The following is a 17,578-nucleotide window of genomic DNA, read 5'->3' as shown; positions in this document are numbered from 1 at the left end:
AGTGAAAGTAGCAAAAGTTGTGTTACAACTGTTTCTAGTTCAAATGTTCAAACTGGGACCATGTGCAATTCAGAAAGTAATGGTGCTTTGAAGTCTAACTTCATGCTAACTTCTGATGTAACGCTCTTCACTTCGAAGGGTTTAAGACGTGTGACATATATAGAAACAAGATAGGAAATGACAGTCTTTTGTCAGGCCCACCAGAGCTCCGGCACCAATAATATTGGCACTGTGCCCCTGGTTGTAACGCACTGTGAAGAGACCAGTAGGAAAGGGACCGTCGAGAAGACTAGACACAACTACCACCAGCTTCACCAGCTTCCACACCAACCATCTCATCACTTGCCCGTACAGCGGCACTGACCAGGAACTACCACTGCGTATATAAGTGTCATCTGAAGGGTGAGTTGTTATGCAATTAATGCAAGCCATTCTCAGCTAGACTACCTGCAATTTTGCTAGGATTTCATAGGGATAGCAAAGAGTGAAGAATATGATCGATATAGAACGATGGAAGGGTATAAGCCTAACCATATGGACAAGATTTATGGCATTTAAGAAACGCAAAATGAGTAGCTACGGAGAGCAGTTAGCATAGTAGAACTTTGGAAAAGCATGGATGAACTAGTGAGAGTCTGTTCTATACTGCAGGAAGAGCTGGGAGGAGGCGAGAAGTAAAAAAGGGAGAAGAAATACAGGCACTTAAAGAATTTGCGTCTCTGGGAACGCAGCTTCAGAGAATTACAATAAAGGTAAACAACAAAGATCATCTAATTGAAGGCCTAATACTCACGTACCACACTTACATATTGATACCCTCTCAGTTACTCGCTGTTTCCTGTTGCTTAGATACTCCCTTATCCACTGGAGAACCTTACCTTTTATGCATGTCTGTTTCTCCTACTTTTGTAGCAACCTTCTATGGAGTACTGTGTCAAAGGTTTTCTGACAGTCTAAGCAAATGCTGTCTGCCCACTCTTTTCTTTCTTGCTTATTTTTTGTCGCCTGGTCGGGGAAGCGTAAGGTAATGAAATTTGGCGAAGGGAGCAGGAGGCTGAACACAAGGTATCATCTGGGAAGTGAAATCCTGCAAGAGTCAAATAGAGAGAAAGATCTGGGGATTGATATCACACCGAATCTGTCCCCAGAGACCCCTATCAAAAGAATATCATCAGCGGCATATGCTAGACTGGCCAACATAAGAACTGCCTTTAGAAACTTGTGTAAGAAATCGTTCAGGACCCTGTATACCACTTATGTGAGACCAATCCTGGAGTATGCAGCTCCAGCCTGGAGTCCATACCTATTTAACAAAAGACAATGTTAGAGAAGATTCAGCGGTATGCCACCAGGCTCGTCCCGGAACTGAGAGGAATGAGCTACGAGGAAAGGCTAAAGGAGCTGAACCTCACATCCCTGGAAAACAAAAGAGTAAGGAGAGACATGATAACCACCTACAAAATTCTCATGGGAATTGACAGGGTGGACAAAGATAAACTCTTCAGCACGGGTGGGACACGAACAAGGGACACAGGTGGAAACTTAGTACCCAGATGAGCAACAGAGACGTTAGAAAGAATTTTTTCAGTGTCAGAGTAGTTAATAAATGGAATGCACTAGGAAGTGATGTGGTGGAGGCTGACTCAATACACAGTTTCAAATGTAGATAGGATAGAGCCCAGTAGGCTCAGGAATCTGTACACCTGTTGATTGACAGTTGAGAGGCGGGACCAAAGAGCCAAAGCTCAACTCTCGCAAGCACAATAAGGTGAATACAATTAAGTGAGCATACAAACACACACATACACACACACACACCTTTGAGGTGTACTCACCTAGTTGTACTCACCTAGTTGTGTTTGCGGGGGTTGAGCTCTGGCTCTTTGGTCCCGCCTCTCAACCGTCAATCAACAGGTGTACAGATTCCTGAACCTATTGGGCTCTATCATATCTACACTTGAAACTGTGTATGGAGTCAGCCTCCACCACATCACTTCCTAATGCATTCCATTTGTCAACCACTCTGACACTAAAAAAGTTCTTTCTAATATCTCTGTGGCTCATTTGGGCACTCAGTTTCCACCTGTGTCCCCTTGTGCGTGTTCCCCTTTTGTTAAATAGCCTGTCTTTATCTACCCTATCAATTCCCTTCAGAATCTTGAATGTGGTGATCATGTCCCCCCTAACTCTTCTGTCTTCCAGCGAAGTGAGGTTTAATTCCCGTAGTCTCTCCTAGTAGCTCATACCTCTCAGCTCGGGTACTAGTCTGGTGGCAAACCTTTGAACCTTTTCCAGTTTAGTCTTATCCTAGACTAGATATGGACTCCATGCTGGGGCTGCATACTCCAGGATTGGCCTGACATATGTGGTATACAAAGTTCTGAATGATTCTTTAAACAAGTTTCTGAATGCCGTTCGTATGTTGGCCAGCCTGGCATATGCCACTGATGTTATCCGCTTGATATGTGCTGCAGGAGACAGGTCTGGCGTGATATCAACCCCCAAGTCTTTTTTCCTTCTCTGACTCCTGAAGAATTTCCTCACCCAGATGATACCTTGTATCTGGCCTCCTGCTCCCTACACCTATCTTCATTACACTACATTTGGTTGGGTTAAACTCTAACAACCATTTGTTCGACCATTCCTTCAGCTTGTCTAGGTCTTCTTGAAGCCTCAAACAGTCCTCTTCTGTTTTAATCCTTCTCATAATTTTAGCATCGTCCGCAAACATTGAGAGAAATGAATCGATACCCTCCGGGAGATCATTTACATATATCAGAAACAAGATAGGACAGAGTACAGAGCCCTGTGGGACTCCACTGGTAACTTCACGCCAATCGGAGGTCTCACCCCTCACCGTAACTCTCTGCTTCCTATTGCTTAGATACTCCCTTATCCACTGGAGCACCTTACCAGCTACACCTGCCTGTCTCTCCAGCTTATGTACCAGCATTTTATGCGGTACTGCGTCAAAGGCTTTCTGACAATCCAAGAAAATGCAGTCCGCCCAGCCCTCTCTTTCTTGCTTAATCTTTGTCACCTGATCGTAGAATTCTATCAAGCCTGTAGGGCAAGATTTACCCTCCCTGAACCCATTTTGGCGATTTGTCACGAAGTCCCTTCTCTCCAGATGTGTTACCAAGTTTTTCGCACGATCTTCTCCATCACCTTGCATGGTATACAAGTCAAGGACACTGGCCTGTAGTTCAGTGCCTCTTGCCTGTCGCCCTTTTTGTATATTGGGACCACATTCGCCGTCTTCCATATTTCTGGTAGGTTTCCCGTCTCCAGTGACTTACTATACACTATGGAGAGTGGCAAGCAAAGTGCCTCTGCACACTCTTTCAGTATCCATGGTGAGATCCCATCTGGACCAACAGCCTTTCTAACATCCAGATCCAGCAGGTGTCTCTTCACCTCCTCTCTCGTAATTTCGAACTCTTCCAAGGCCGCCTGGTTTACCTCCCTTTCTCCTAGCACAGTGACCTCACCTTGTTCTATTGTGAAGACCTCCTGAAACCTCTTGTTGAGTTGTTCACACACCTCTCTGTCATTCTCTGTATACCTGTCCTCGCCTGTTCGAGGTTTCAATACCTGTTCTTTTACTGTTGTTTTCCTTCTGATGTGACTGTGGAGTAGCTTTGGTTCGGTCTTGGCTTTGTTTGCTATATCATTTTCAAAACTTTTCTCTGCTTCTCTTCTCACCCAGACGTACTCATTTCTGGTTCTCTGGTATCTCTTTCTGCTTTCTGGTGTTCTGTTATTCCGGAAGTTCCTCCACGCTCATTTGTTCAGTTTCTTCGCTTCCATACATGCCCTATTATACCATGGATTCTTCTGTTGCATCTCGGATTTTTTCCTTTCGGCCGGGATGAACCTGTTTACTGCCTCCTGACACTTTTGGGTAACATAGTCCATCATACCCTGTACAGACTTATCTCTGAGGTCTGTGCCAAGGTATTTCACTTAGGAAACTTCTCATCTGTTCATAATTTCCCTTTCGGTATGCCAGCCTTTTGATTCCTAGTTCTTTTTTGGGGGAGATAAGTCCTAGCTCTACCAGGTACTCAAAGTTCAATACACTGTGGTCACTCATTCCCAAGGGCGCTTCCATTTTAACTTCCCTTATATCCCACTCATTTAGGGTAAATATCAAATCAAGCATTGCTGGTTCATCTTCTCCTCTCATTCTTGTTGGTTCTTTGATGCGCTGGCTTAGAAAGTTTCTTGTTGCCACGTCCAGCAGCTTAGCTCTCCATGTTTCTGGTCCTCCATGCGGGTCTCTGTTCTTCCAATCTATCTTCCCATTGTTGAAGTCTCATAATTAGTAGTCCAGATCCATTCCTGCTTGCAACAGAAGCTGCTCTTTCTATTATGTTAATGGTGGCCATGTTGTTTCTATCATATTCCTGTCTAGGTCTTCTGTCATTTGGTGGTGGATTATATATGACTACGACTATAATTTTTTCCCTCCATTTGTTACAGTACCTTCTATGTAGTCACTGAAACCTTCACAGCCCTGAATATTCATCTCCTCAAAATCCCAGCCTTTTCTTACCAGCAGAGCTACACCACCCCCACCTCTTCCTTCCCTCTCTTTCCTCATAACATAATAGTCCTGTGGGAACACTGCGTTTGTTATCGTTTTCGTGAGCTTTGTTTTTGTGAGGGCTATTATGTCTGGGTTTTCCTCTAGTACCCATTCTCCAAGCTCATTTGCTTTATTTGTAATTCCATCTATGTTAGTGTACATCGCTTTGAGACTCACTTTCTTCTGTCCCTTCTCAAATCGCCTCCTTGGTGAGTGTTCTGCTGGTGGGGGAGGCTGTTCCATGGGTGTGAGGACCTGTGAGGCGGATAACAGGGTCTCAGAGGATACTGGGATGAGGGGCGGGGGATCCAGTGAAGGGGAAGGGACAGGGAGGGTATGCGGTGAAAGGGGAGGGAGGACGGGAAGGAAAGGGGGGAAGGGAGGACTTGGGAGGAGGGGAGGGGTAGAAGGGTGGGGATTGGGTGTGGGGGAGGGAGATTTGGCTGAACATTTGAGTGGGGGCAGGGAGGGTTTGGGGTAGGGGGGGTTTTCTATGCAGAGGAGGGTAGCGAGGTTGTCCTACCTTCTGGTGTTACTGGGTAGCTGGTTGTGGGTTCCCCCCTCGCCTCTGGGGGTGTTATGTTGGGAGCTGTAACTTCCTGGTTTTCCCCTCTCGCCCTGTGCCTCTTCCTTGCTTCTACCGCCACAGCTCTCTCCTCCCTTGTCATGTCTCTCTGGAGGAATACATTTTTTAATTTTCCCACGTTTTTTCAGGGAGCTCTTCCTTGATAGGATCTTCTCCTTTGTGCTCTCGTTTGCAAACACTATCTTTATCATTCGGTCTCGGTCTTTGTTGTACCAACCTAGCCTGAAAACCTTCTCAATGCTATGCTCAGCCTCTTCCATGTCTAGTGCCTTTAGTACTTCATTCACTGCTGCTTTTTCCTTGTCATTCCACTCTGTCCTATTAGAGCCTTCCTGCTCTTTAATACCCACAGCAACCACTGATCTGTTCCTTTCCAGCACTTGGCTAGTGGAGCGTGCCACCTCCTGTGAGGTGGCTGCTTTCATGGCCACCTCCATCACTGCAGTCATTACTTCAGAGTTTTTTTTTTTAGTATTTCCCAAATGTTGCTTTTATTGTGGCATTCTCATCCAAAAAACTATTACCACCTTCTCCCTGGATGGTTTTTTGATTCTCAGTCTCGATACCATTCTCTTTGAGGGCTCTAATCTCCGTCTTTGCTGCTGTCAGCTCTCTTTTCAGGTTGCTTATTTCGTTCTTCATTTCCTGCATCATTTCTTGCATCTCACTCTTGATGTCCTCCAGAAACTGGGCGAACATTTCCTTCATTTCGTCATCTTGGCTCTTCCCTGTTCCCCTGGTACCTCTGGATGCCATGCTTGCCCCTGTTCCTATAGTTGTGCCGTCATACGATTTGTCAGGAGGGCAGAGCGGGATGGGGGAGGGAGAGAGAGAGAGAGAGGAAGAGAGAGAGAAAGAGAGAGAGAGAGAAAGGGAGTGATAAAGGGAGAGATAAATGGGTGGGTGGGGGCGATCCGACCCTTCCACTGAAGTGAGAAGAAAGTAGAAGGGGAGGGGGGGAGGAGAGGTGTGTGTGTGTAAAAGATCGACCTCTGAGGATCACCCTAAATTGTGCCAAACAGATGGAAGTACTAAGGAATGCTAGAAAATTACAAAGTGATGAGGATGGGAAAGTGTGGTCATTAAGACAAGATCTTTCAAAAGAAGATAGGGAGAAGCTGAAACTGAACCTCGCCGAGGCAAAACGTTTAAATGAGAGCAGGAATGAAGAAGAAATCAATTCTTTTTTCTACAAAGTGATAGGGGTAGGTAGGCCAGTAAAGTGGTACATAAAGGCAAACCAACAAAATCATTAGAGAGAGGGGGAGTGAAAAATAAGAAGAGGGGGAACAAGTTCCTCAAGATTGCATACACCAACATAGATGGAGTAAGATCGAAGATACTGAAGTTAAGTGATGTAATACAGCTGCAGACACCAGACATTGTTGCACTCAAGGAGACAAAACTTGAAGATGTTATTTTAAATGAGGTCATATTCCCAAGGAGCTACTCAATTTGGAAACGGGACGGAAAAATTAGGAAAGGCAGTGGCGTTGCTGTGCTCGTGAAAGAACACCTAAAGGTGAACGAAATAATGACTGCCAATCCACAAGTTGACATAATAGCACTAGAGATCTGCCATGAGGATGACAAACTAATGATCATAAATGCATATAGTCCACCGCCAAGCAGCACATGGTCAAATTAGGAGCTAGATAGTAAACCAGAAGGTCTTATAACTATAATGAGAGAGATCATAGCGAGTGCAGATCTCGCTATGACTATAGATCATATCTGTTGATATGATCACGACTGTTGATAGTCGGCGTCTTCAACTTGAAATCCATAGATTGGGAAGCATATGAAGCTAAAACAGAAGATTTTTGGACCTGTAAATTTGTAGACCTAATCCTGGAAACATTCTTGTATCAACATGTTAAACAAGCTACGAGGATGAGGGAAGGGGACGTTCCCTCCATGCTATGTTTGATATTTACCAGGAAGGAGGAAGAAATATTTGATATTCAGTGCATTCCTCCCTTGGGTAAAAGTGACCATGTCTTTTTGGGAATAAAGTATGCAATGCGTTATAATCTGGAAGAAAATAAGAAGGTTGATGCAATTGAAAAGCCTGGCTTTTGGAGAGGACATTATGGCAACCTTAGAAAAAATTTAGTGAGTATAATTGGACAGACTTGTTGCTAGGCAAGGAAGTGAATGAATTTATACCAAAACAGAGATGCAGAACTAAGAAACAGGATTGGTTCAACAGAAATTGGGAGAGGGCCAGAGACCAAAAGACACAAAAATGGAATCAATACAGGAAGAGGCCAAACCCCCAAACATACCAGCGATACAAAGATGTGAGAGACAACTACACGGCAGTGAGGAGAGAGGCAGAAAGAAATTTTGAAAAAGGGATTGCAGAAAAATGTAAAACAGAACCAGGTCTATTTTATAAATTCATAAACAACAAATTGCAGGTAAAGGATAATATTCAGAGGATGAAAATGGGAAATAGATTCACGGAAAATGAAAAGGAAATGTGTGAAACATTAAACGAAAAGTTCCAAAGTGTGTTTGTACAAAATTAAATCTTCAGGGAACCAGACACAATAAGAATTCCAGAGAACAACATAGAGCACATAGAGGTGTCTAGAGACGAAGTGGAAAAAATGCTAAAGGAGCTCAGCAAGAACACAGCAGTTGGTCCAGATGGAATTTCACCATGGGTTCTGAGAGAATGTGCACCTGAGCTCAGCATTCCACTTCAACTGATTTTTCAGGCATCCCTGTTTACAGGAGTTTTAGCTGATGTGTGCAAAAAGGCTAACATAGTTCCAATCTACAAAAGTGGAAGCAGGGAAGACCCCCTTAATTATAAACCTGTATCATTGACAAGTGTAATAGTCAAAATATTGGAAAAAATAATAAAAACTAAATGGGTAAATCACCTGAAGAGAAATGATATAATATCAGACAGACAGTATGGTTTTCGATCTGGAAGATCCTGTGTATCGAATTTACTCAGTTTCTATGATCGAGCAACCGAGATATTACAGGAAAGAGACGGGTGGGTTGACTGCATCTATCTGGATCTAAAAAATGCTTTTGACAGAGTTCCACATTAGAGGTTGTTCTGGAAACTGGTAAATATTGGAGGGGGGTGACAGGTAAGCTTCTAACATGGCTGAAACATTTTCTGACCGATAGAAAAATGAGGGCAGTGATCAGAGGTAATGTATCGGACTGGAGAAATGTCACAAGTGGAGTACCACAGGGTTCAGTTCTTGCACCAGTGATGTTTATTGTCTACATAAATGATCTACCAGTTGGTATACAGAATTATATGAACATGTTTGCTGATGATGCTAAGAAAATAGGAAGGATAAGAAATTAAGATGATTGTCATGCCCTTCGAGATGATCTGGACAAAATAAATATATGGAGCACCACTTGGCAAATGGAATTTAATGTAAATAAATGCCATGTTATGGAATGTGGAACATTGACCCCACACAACCTATATATTATGTGAGAAATCTTTAAAAAAATCTGATAAAGAAAGAGATCTAGGGATGGTTCTAGATAGAAAACTATCACCTGAGGACCACATAAAGAATATTGTGCAAGGAGCCTATGTCACGCTTTCTAACTTCAGAATTGCTTTCAAATACATGGTTGGCGATATACTAAAGAAATTGTTCACGACTTTTGTTAGGCAAAAGCTAGAATATGTAGCGGTTGTGTGGTGCCCATATCCAAAGAAGCACATCAACAAACTGTAAAAGGTGCAAAGACATGCTACTAAGTGGCTCCCAGAATTGAAGGGCAAGAGCTACGAGGAGAGGTTAGAGACATTAAATATGCCAAAACTAGAAGACATAAGAAAAAGAGGTGATATGATCACTACATACAAAATAGTAACAGGAATTGATAAAATCGATAGCGAAGATTTCCTGAGATCTGGATCTTTAAGAACAAGAGGTCATAGATTTAAACTACCTAAACACAGATGCCGAAGAAATATAAGAAAATTCACTTTTGCAAACAGAGTGGTAGACGGTTGGAACAAGTTAGGTGAGAAGGTGTTGGAGGCCAAGACCGTCAGTAGTTTCTAAGCGTTATATGACAAAGAGTGCTGGGAAGACGGGACACCACGAGCGTAGCTCTCATCCTGTAACTACATTTAGGTAATTACTCACACACACACACACACACACACACACACACACACACACACACACACACACACACACACACACACACACACACACACACACACACAGTTTGTCCCAGTCCAAAAGGAAAACAGAGAAACGAAGATGAGAAACCCATGGTTTAATCAGAGATGTAGGCTTGCTAAGCAGCAAAGTAAAAGGGCATGGAGAAACTATAGGAATAACAGGACACTGGAGAGTAGAGAAAGATACCAGAATGCCAGGAATGAATATGTCAGGATGAGAAGAGAGGCAGAAAGACAATACGAAAATGACATCGCAAGCAAGGCAAAGACTCAGCCTAAATTGTTGCATAGCCACACCAGGAGAAAAACAACAGTAAAGGAACAGGTTATGAAATTAAGGATAAGGGCGGAAGGATTCACTACAAATGACAAGGAAGTGTGTGAGGAATTGAATAAGAAATTCCAGGAGGTCTTCAACTTAGAGCAAGGAGAAATTCCAGAGGTAAGAGAGGGAATAGCTAACCAGGAACCACTGGAAGACTTTGAGATTACCAGCGGGGAAGTAAGGAAGTGTTTACTAGAGATGGATGTGACAAAGGCTATAGGCCCAGATGGAATCTCCCCTTGGGTTCTAAAGGAAGGAGCAGAAGAACTGTGCCTACCACTCTCCATTGTGTATAACAAATCACTGGCAACAGGAGAACTGCCAGATATTTGGAAAGCAGCTAACGTAGTCCCGATATACAAGAAAGGGGATAAACAGGAGGCACTGAACTACACCCAGTGTCCCTAACCTGCATACCATGCAAGCTGATGGAGAAGATTGTGCGAAAAAAACTAGTGGAGCATCTGGAGTGAAGGAACTTTGTAACACAGCATCAACATGGGTTCAGGGATGGCAGGTCCTGCCTCACAGGGTTACTTGAATTCTACGACCAGGCAACAAAAATAAGGCAAGAAGAGAAGGGTGGGCAGACTGCATATTTTTGGATTGTCAAAAAGCCTTTCATACAGTGCCACACAAGAGGCCAGTGCGAAAGTTGGAGATGCAGGCTGGAGTGAAAGGGAAGGTACTCCGGTGGATAGAGGAGTACCTAAGCAACAGGAGACAACGAGTCTGTGTGAGGGGTGAAGTCTCAGATTGGCGAGACGTTACAAGTGGAGTCCCGCAGGGGTCAGTCCTTGAACCTATACTGTTTTTGGTATATTTAAATGATCTCCCAGAGGGTATAGATTCGTTCCTCTCAATGTTTGCCGACGATGCAAAAATTATGAGGAGGATTCAAACAGAGGAGGATAGTAGGAGGTTACAAGATGACCTAGATAGATTGAGTGAATGGTCCAACAAATGGCTGTTGAAGTTCAACTCGAGTAAATGCAAAGTAATGAAACTAGGCAGTGGAAATAGGAGGCCAGACACAGGATACAGAATAGGAGATGAAGTACTTAATGAAACAGACAGAGAGAAAGATCTAGGAGTTGATATCACACCAAACCTGTCTCCTGAAGCCCACATAAAGAGAATAAAGTCTGCGGCATATGCAAGGCTGGCTAACATCAGAACGGCGTTCAGGAACCTGTGTAAGGAATCATTCAGAATCTTGTACACCACATATGTAAGACCAATCCTGGAGTATGCTGCCCCAGCATGGAGCCCGTACCTTGTCAAGCACAAGACGAAGCTGGGAAAAGTCCAAAGGTATGCTACTAGACTAGTCCCAGAACTAAGAGGCATGAGTTATGAGGAAAGGCTGCGGGAAATGCACCTTACGACACTGGAAGACAGAAGAGTAAGGAGGGACATGATCACAACCTACAAAATCCTTAGGGGAATCGACCGGGTAAACAAGGATGAACTATTCAACACTGGAGGGACGCGAAGAAGGGGACACAGGTGGAAGCTGAGTACCCAAATGAGCCACAGAGACATTAGAAAGAACTTTTTCAGTGTCAGAGTAGTTAGTAAATGGAATGCACTAGGAAGTGATGTGGTGGAGGCTGACTCTATACACAGTTTGAAATGTAGATATGATAGAGCCCAGTAGGCTCAGGAATCTGTACACCAGTTGATTGACGGTTGAGAGGCGGGACCAAAGAGCCAAAGCTCAACCCCCGCAAGCACAATAAGGTGAGTACAATTAGGTGAGTACACACACACATCTATATTCAAGAAAAAATCAAGAAGAGCAGAGTGGCGTGGGAAAGTGAGATAACTAGGCTTACAACTGAATTTGGCTGGAATAAGGGTAGCATGGCAAAGTGGAGGGGGAGTGGCAAAGTAGTGAGTGTTGGAGTGGTGGGGGTCAACCAGTGGGGAAGGCGACCAACATGACCCTTCACTGAGGAGGTCAATCATAATCCATGGATTACTTGAAGCCAATGCATCAGCGAGGCAGGATAGGATGGAGATTGAAGATTTTGAGCTACAGGGGATCTTGAGAGATATCAGAGCCGAGATAGCAGGGAATGAGGTGGGAATCCACCGCCGCATTGGGGCGTATAACTGTAACAAGAAACGATCTGTCCTGGTACAGTTCACTAATAAGGAGGCTGTGGATTACATATTGCAACACAAGCACTTACTCAGAGGTAGCGAAAACTATTACAACGTGAATACTGACAAATACATGACCAAAGATGAGCAGATAGCCCACAGGGTGAGCCGTACTCGACATATCTCCTCAAATTTGAGCGTAGTTACCTACCCCAGTGCTAACCCACCCCGTGACCCACCCTGTGCTAACAAGCCCACACCTGCTTTCCAGGTTACTCCCTCCTCAAATCAGCCGTCCCTGCCCCTGCTTATCTCCCCAACACCTCCCCTGATTCCTCTGACCCCATTGTATTCGAATCCATCTGAATCATCCCACATTCCAAGCCCCCCCCCCCCCTCATCCTCTCAACCCCCAAAACCCGACTAGCCCTCATCCCCTCAACCCCCAAACCTGACCAGCCCTCATCCCCTCAACCCCCAAAACCCGCCCAGCCCTCATCCCCTCAACCCCCCAAAACGGCCCAGCCCTCACCCCTCCTAATCCCCTCATCTTCCATGTGACCCTCTACCCTTGCGAGGGGGCGGGGGGCACATGGACCTCCCGTGGGGGATGGAGGGACCCACCCACCTCTTACTCCATTTCTCTTTTCCCCCCTTCTGCCCTAATGCCCACACCTACCCCTGAGTTTTCCCTGACTAATACAACCTCCCTCCCACTATCTCTATCCATGTTCCATCTGCCCCTCTTCCCCCGACCCCCCTCTATCCTTCTCCTCCCTCCCCAACCTCTCAACCTCTATCTGACTCTCAACATTACGCTACTTCCCAACTCCTCTATGCCTCTCAGACTATGCCTAATCTTCAAACCCAGTATGCCCTTTCTACACCAAAACTACCTACCCAGGCTCTACCCCAGACCTTTCTACCTTCCGTCCTAGATGCCCAGCCCCCTTTCGCCCCCCAAGCACCCCCTCCAGACTCCGTCCACCCCCCAGATCCCCCCAGCCCCCATTCACCCCCAGACACCCGCCAGATCCCCCCTCTCCCAGACCCCCAGAGAAAGGGCGAACTCTGGTACCAGAGTTTCCATGAAGAATTTCAAGGTTTGGTGCAACAATGCTGATGGGGTATCTAATAAAGCAGAAGAGATAGAAGAGAGAGTGAGTAAGGCAGATCCTGACATAGTTACAATAGTGGAAACTAAAATAAATGCCATGATCTCAGATGCAATCTTTCCAATGGGCTACCAGGTGATAAGAAAAGAGAGGACAAAGAGATAGGGAGGGGTAGTGGCACGCCTAATAAAGCGGAAATGGAAGTTTGAAGACCTGGGAAATCGGGTTACCAATGAGAGCAAAAGCTTCATACATGGAACTCTGACAGCAGATGGGAGGAAGATTGTGATCTTGGTAAACTACAATCCCCCACCAAACAGTAGAAGACAAAGGAAGGAGTATGAGGACAACAACAAGATATGCATAGATGAACTGCAGAAGGCAGCAACATTAGCTCACAGAATGAGAGCGAAGTTGCTGGTCATGGGGGGACCTAAATCATGTAGAGATAAATTGGGAAGCAAGGAATCCCCATGGAGGGGACGAAACGTGGGGAGCAAGGTTAGAAAATGTTATAGACAGGAATTTCCTAACACAACATGTGAAGGAAGACACAAGAGAAAGAGGAGGAGATGCACCGAGCCTATTAGGCCTGATTTTCACCCAGAACGTAGAAGATATCGAGAATTTGGAGCATGAAATACCTCTAGGGGCCAGCGACCATTGTATCCTACTCTTTGACTGCATGATGGAATTCAAACTTGTGACCATGGGACAAGAGGTCTGGGAAAGGATAGTTGACTTCAGGAAAGGGGACTTCAGGAGGATAAGGGAGATATATCTGGTAGAAGTGCAGTGGGAGGAAGAAATTAGAGGAAAAACATTCCAAGATATGATGGACCTAGTCATACGGAAATGCCAGGAGGCCGATGAGAGATTTATACCAACAGTAAAGTGAAAAAATAAGAGGGAATATAATAACCAATGATTTAATAGACAGTTTCAGGACGCAAAGATGGCCAGCTGGTAGGAGTGGAGGAAGTACCGAAGACAAAGGACAGAGGACAACAGGATCAGATGCAACAGAGCTAGGAACGATTACATTATCATAAGCCGAACATCGGAAAGGAACTATGAGAACGATATTGCGATCAAAGCGAAAAAGCAACCTAAATTACTACATTCATTTAAGAAGAAAAATGTCGTTGAACGACCAAGTGACAAGACTAAGAAAAACAGAGGGGGCATACACTGAAAGTGAGAAGGAAATCAGCATGGCACTGAATGCCAGTTTCCATGGAGTGTTCACAACTGAGCCTGAGCAGCTCCCATTGTTAGAAGAGATTGCCCTAGATGAAAGACTATCAGATATAGAGGTGGCAGCAAAGGAGGTAATGAAACAGTTGACAACCCTGGATGCAACTAAAACAGTTGAACCAGACAAAGTTTCACCGTAGATACTAAAAGAAGCAGCGCAGGCTCTCAGCGTGCCTCTGGCAATGATCTTTAATGAATCACTTATGTTGGGAGAATTGCCCAGTTGCTGGAAGAAAGCAAATGGCGTACCGATTTTCAAGAAAGGTGATACGGAGGAGACACTTAACTATAGACCTGTATCAATGACAAGCATCCCCTGCAAAATACTTGAGAGAATAATTAGGCTACGACTGGTTGCACACCTGGAGAACGTTAGGTTTGTGAACAAACAGGCACGATTTCCCTTTCCAGAACATGGGTTCTGGAAAGGGAAATCAGACTATATTTCTGGACTGGCAAAAAGTCTTTGATACAGTACTGCACATTAACCTGCTGTTCAAACTCGAGAGGCAGGCAGGGGTGGGAGGAAAGGCCCTAGCATGGAAAAGGAACAACCTAACAAGAAGGAGCCAAAGAGTTATGGTAAGGAGCGAGAAGTCGGACTGGAGAACAGTAACGAGTGGAGTACATCAAGGATCGATGTTTGGATCAATTCTATTTCTAATATATGTTAACGACATGGTTACAGGAGTAGAGTCCTACATGTCAATGTTCGCGGATGACGCAAAGTTGATGAGAAGAGTTGTGACAGATGAGGATTGCAGGATCCTCCAAGAGGACCTGAACAGGTTGCAGAGATGGACAGAGAAATGTCTACTAAAGTTCAACAAGAGCAAATGTAAAGTTCTGGAAATGGGACTAGGTGATAGGAGACCAAAGGGCCAGTACACAATGAAGGGTAACTGCATACCTGTGACGACGCGTGAAAGAGACCTGGGCAAAAACGTATCACCTAATCTATCTCCTGAAGCACATATAAATAGAGTAACGACAGCAGCGTACTCTACACTGGCAAAAGTTAGAACATCATTCAGAACCTTAAGTAAGGAGGCATTTAGGGAGCTTTACACTGCCTACGTGAGACCAGTCTTAGAGTATGCCGCCTCATCATGGAGTCCCCCATCCAAAGAAGCATATAAGGTAACTGAAAAAGGTTCAGAGGTTTGCAACAAGACGCGTCCCAGAGTTACAAAGGATGGGATATGAGGAGCGCCTGAAGGAACTGAGCCTTACGACACTAGAAAGAAGAAGGAAGAGGGGGGACATGATAGGAACGTACAAAATACTCAGGGGGAATGACAGAGTTGACATAGACGAAATGTTCACACGGAATAGTAACAGAACGTGTGGACATGGGTTGAAGCTGGAAACTCAGATGAGTCACAGGTGTTGGAAATTTCCAACACTAACAAATTACCATTGTATAATACATCATTATTATTATATACTAACTACAATAGTTATTAATTTCGCTAACGGTAATGTCAACATAAATTAACAGTTTTTATCTGCGCATTAGTGCTAGAATTCTCACGACATCGAGTAACAAAATTGCATCAGATAATGTCTATCTAGACACGCTTATTACCATTATGTTAGAGAATTGAATGTGGTTCTCTAAAATTATCAGTATTCCGTGTAATAATTAACTACGGATAATATGACTCCCAATAATAAAAAACCGAGAGTTATTAACTAAAATTATTATCTAGTAGCAGTGCCCAAATGAGCTGCAGAGATATTAAAATGAACTTTTTTAGTGTCAGAATGATTGACAAATGGAATGCATTAGGAAGTGATGGGGTGGAGGCTGACTCCATACACAGTTTCAAGTGTAGATATGATTGAGTCCAATAGGCTCAGGAACCTTTACACCTGTTTATTGACAGTTGAGAGGCGGTACCAAAGAGCTCGACCCCCGCAAGCACAACTTGGTGAGTACAACTAGGTGAGTACACACATGCACACGCATACACACGCACAAACACACACACACATGCACACACACACAGGGAGCCGATGGCCAAGCGGAAAGCACGCTAGACACGTGATCCTGTGGTCCCGGGTTCGATCCCCGGCGCTGGCGAGAAACGATGGGCAGAGTTTCCTTCACCCTATGCTCCTGTTACCTAGCAGTAAATTGGTATCTGGGAGTTAGTCAGCTGTCATGGGCTGCTTCCTAGGGTGTGTGTGTGTGTGGTGCGGAAAAAAATAGTAGTAGTAGAAACAGTTGATTGACAGTTGAGAGGCGGGCTGAAAGAGCAGAGCTCAACCCCCGCAAGCACAACAACTAGGTGAACACACACACACATTGGATTGGACATCTGGAATTGGAAACAAACATGGCAGGGAGCAGACGTAACACAGAGGGAGGAGGAGGACTAGATGTATCGCTTTAGGATGTACTCAACTAGATGTACTTGAGGATGTAGGAGTGGGGAACCCCTCCACAGGCGTTTCAACAGCCCCAGTGGGATTAGGATAACACCTATCTCCCACCCATTAGAAGCCCTAACTGCCCAAGCCCCTACATTTCTCCACCAACCTAAGCCCTCCCTTCTCCCCCAGCCCCCTATCCTCTGCTTCCTCTCCCACCCCCCTAAGTCCTCCCTTCTCCCCAACCCCCCCAAACCCTCTCTTCTCTCCTGCTCCCACAAGCCCTCTTTACTCCCCCCTCCCCCAAAGCCTTCCTTACCTCCCCCCAATGCCCTCCCTCCCCCATTTCCCTGCCAAACCCCTCTTTTCTCTCACTTCACCCCAAGCCCTCCCTTCTCCCCCACCCCTCCATGCCCTGACTTTGCCTCTACCCTCTCCAAATCAGATCCTCCCAGCCCCCCACAACCCAGGTCCTCCCTCTCTCTCAGCTCCCCTCACAACCCAGGGGCCCCCTTCCCCCTCACCATCCAGACCCTCCATGTTTACCTACTCAAGTGGAATCAACAGAAACTGAGGATGGACAGAAAAGATCAGCTTCAAGGTAATGTACATGAACATAGATGTGATTACAAGCAAGGCGAGTGAACTTAGGGAAAGAGCACAAGAAGCAAACCCAGATGTAATTGGACTCACGGAAACAAAACTCTCAGGAATCATAACGAATGCGGGGTTCCCCCGAGAATTACACTGTAATAAGGAAAGAGAGGGAGGGTAGGGGAGGAGGCGGAGTGGCCCTCCTATTGAGTAAGGAATGGAGTTTCAAGGAGATGGTTATCCCAGGCTGTGAAGGGTTTAGAGACTACATAACAGGAAACTTGAAAATGGGAGGACCTAGAGTAGTAGTAGCAGTGATATATAACCCTCAACCAAATGACAGAAGACCCAGGCCAGGGTATGACAGAAACAACATGGCAGTTAATAACATAATTGAGAGGGCAGCCTCTGCTGCCTGTAGAAATAAAACCCATCTGCT

The 17,578-nt window shown here is 45.0% G+C and overlaps 1 long non-coding RNA gene across 1 annotated transcript in view; it reads left to right on the top strand.

Moving 5' to 3' along the window:
* Positions 1-256: 256 nt before the first annotated feature.
* LOC138367736 (uncharacterized) overlaps positions 257-17,578 on the top strand; it is an 87,354-nt gene continuing 70,032 nt past the window's right edge. Inside the window, exons 1-2 of the long non-coding RNA XR_011229424.1 lie at positions 257-402; positions 652-752. This is a non-coding gene — a long non-coding RNA (uncharacterized lncRNA). The remainder of the gene's footprint in view (positions 403-651; positions 753-17,578) is intronic.

This window comes from Procambarus clarkii, chromosome 23, assembly GCF_040958095.1.
Source record: "Procambarus clarkii isolate CNS0578487 chromosome 23, FALCON_Pclarkii_2.0, whole genome shotgun sequence".
Taxonomy (NCBI): Eukaryota; Metazoa; Arthropoda; class Malacostraca; order Decapoda; family Cambaridae; genus Procambarus; species Procambarus clarkii.
The sequence above is the reverse complement of the archived record's forward strand: the minus strand, read 5'-3'. Positions and strand labels throughout refer to the sequence as shown.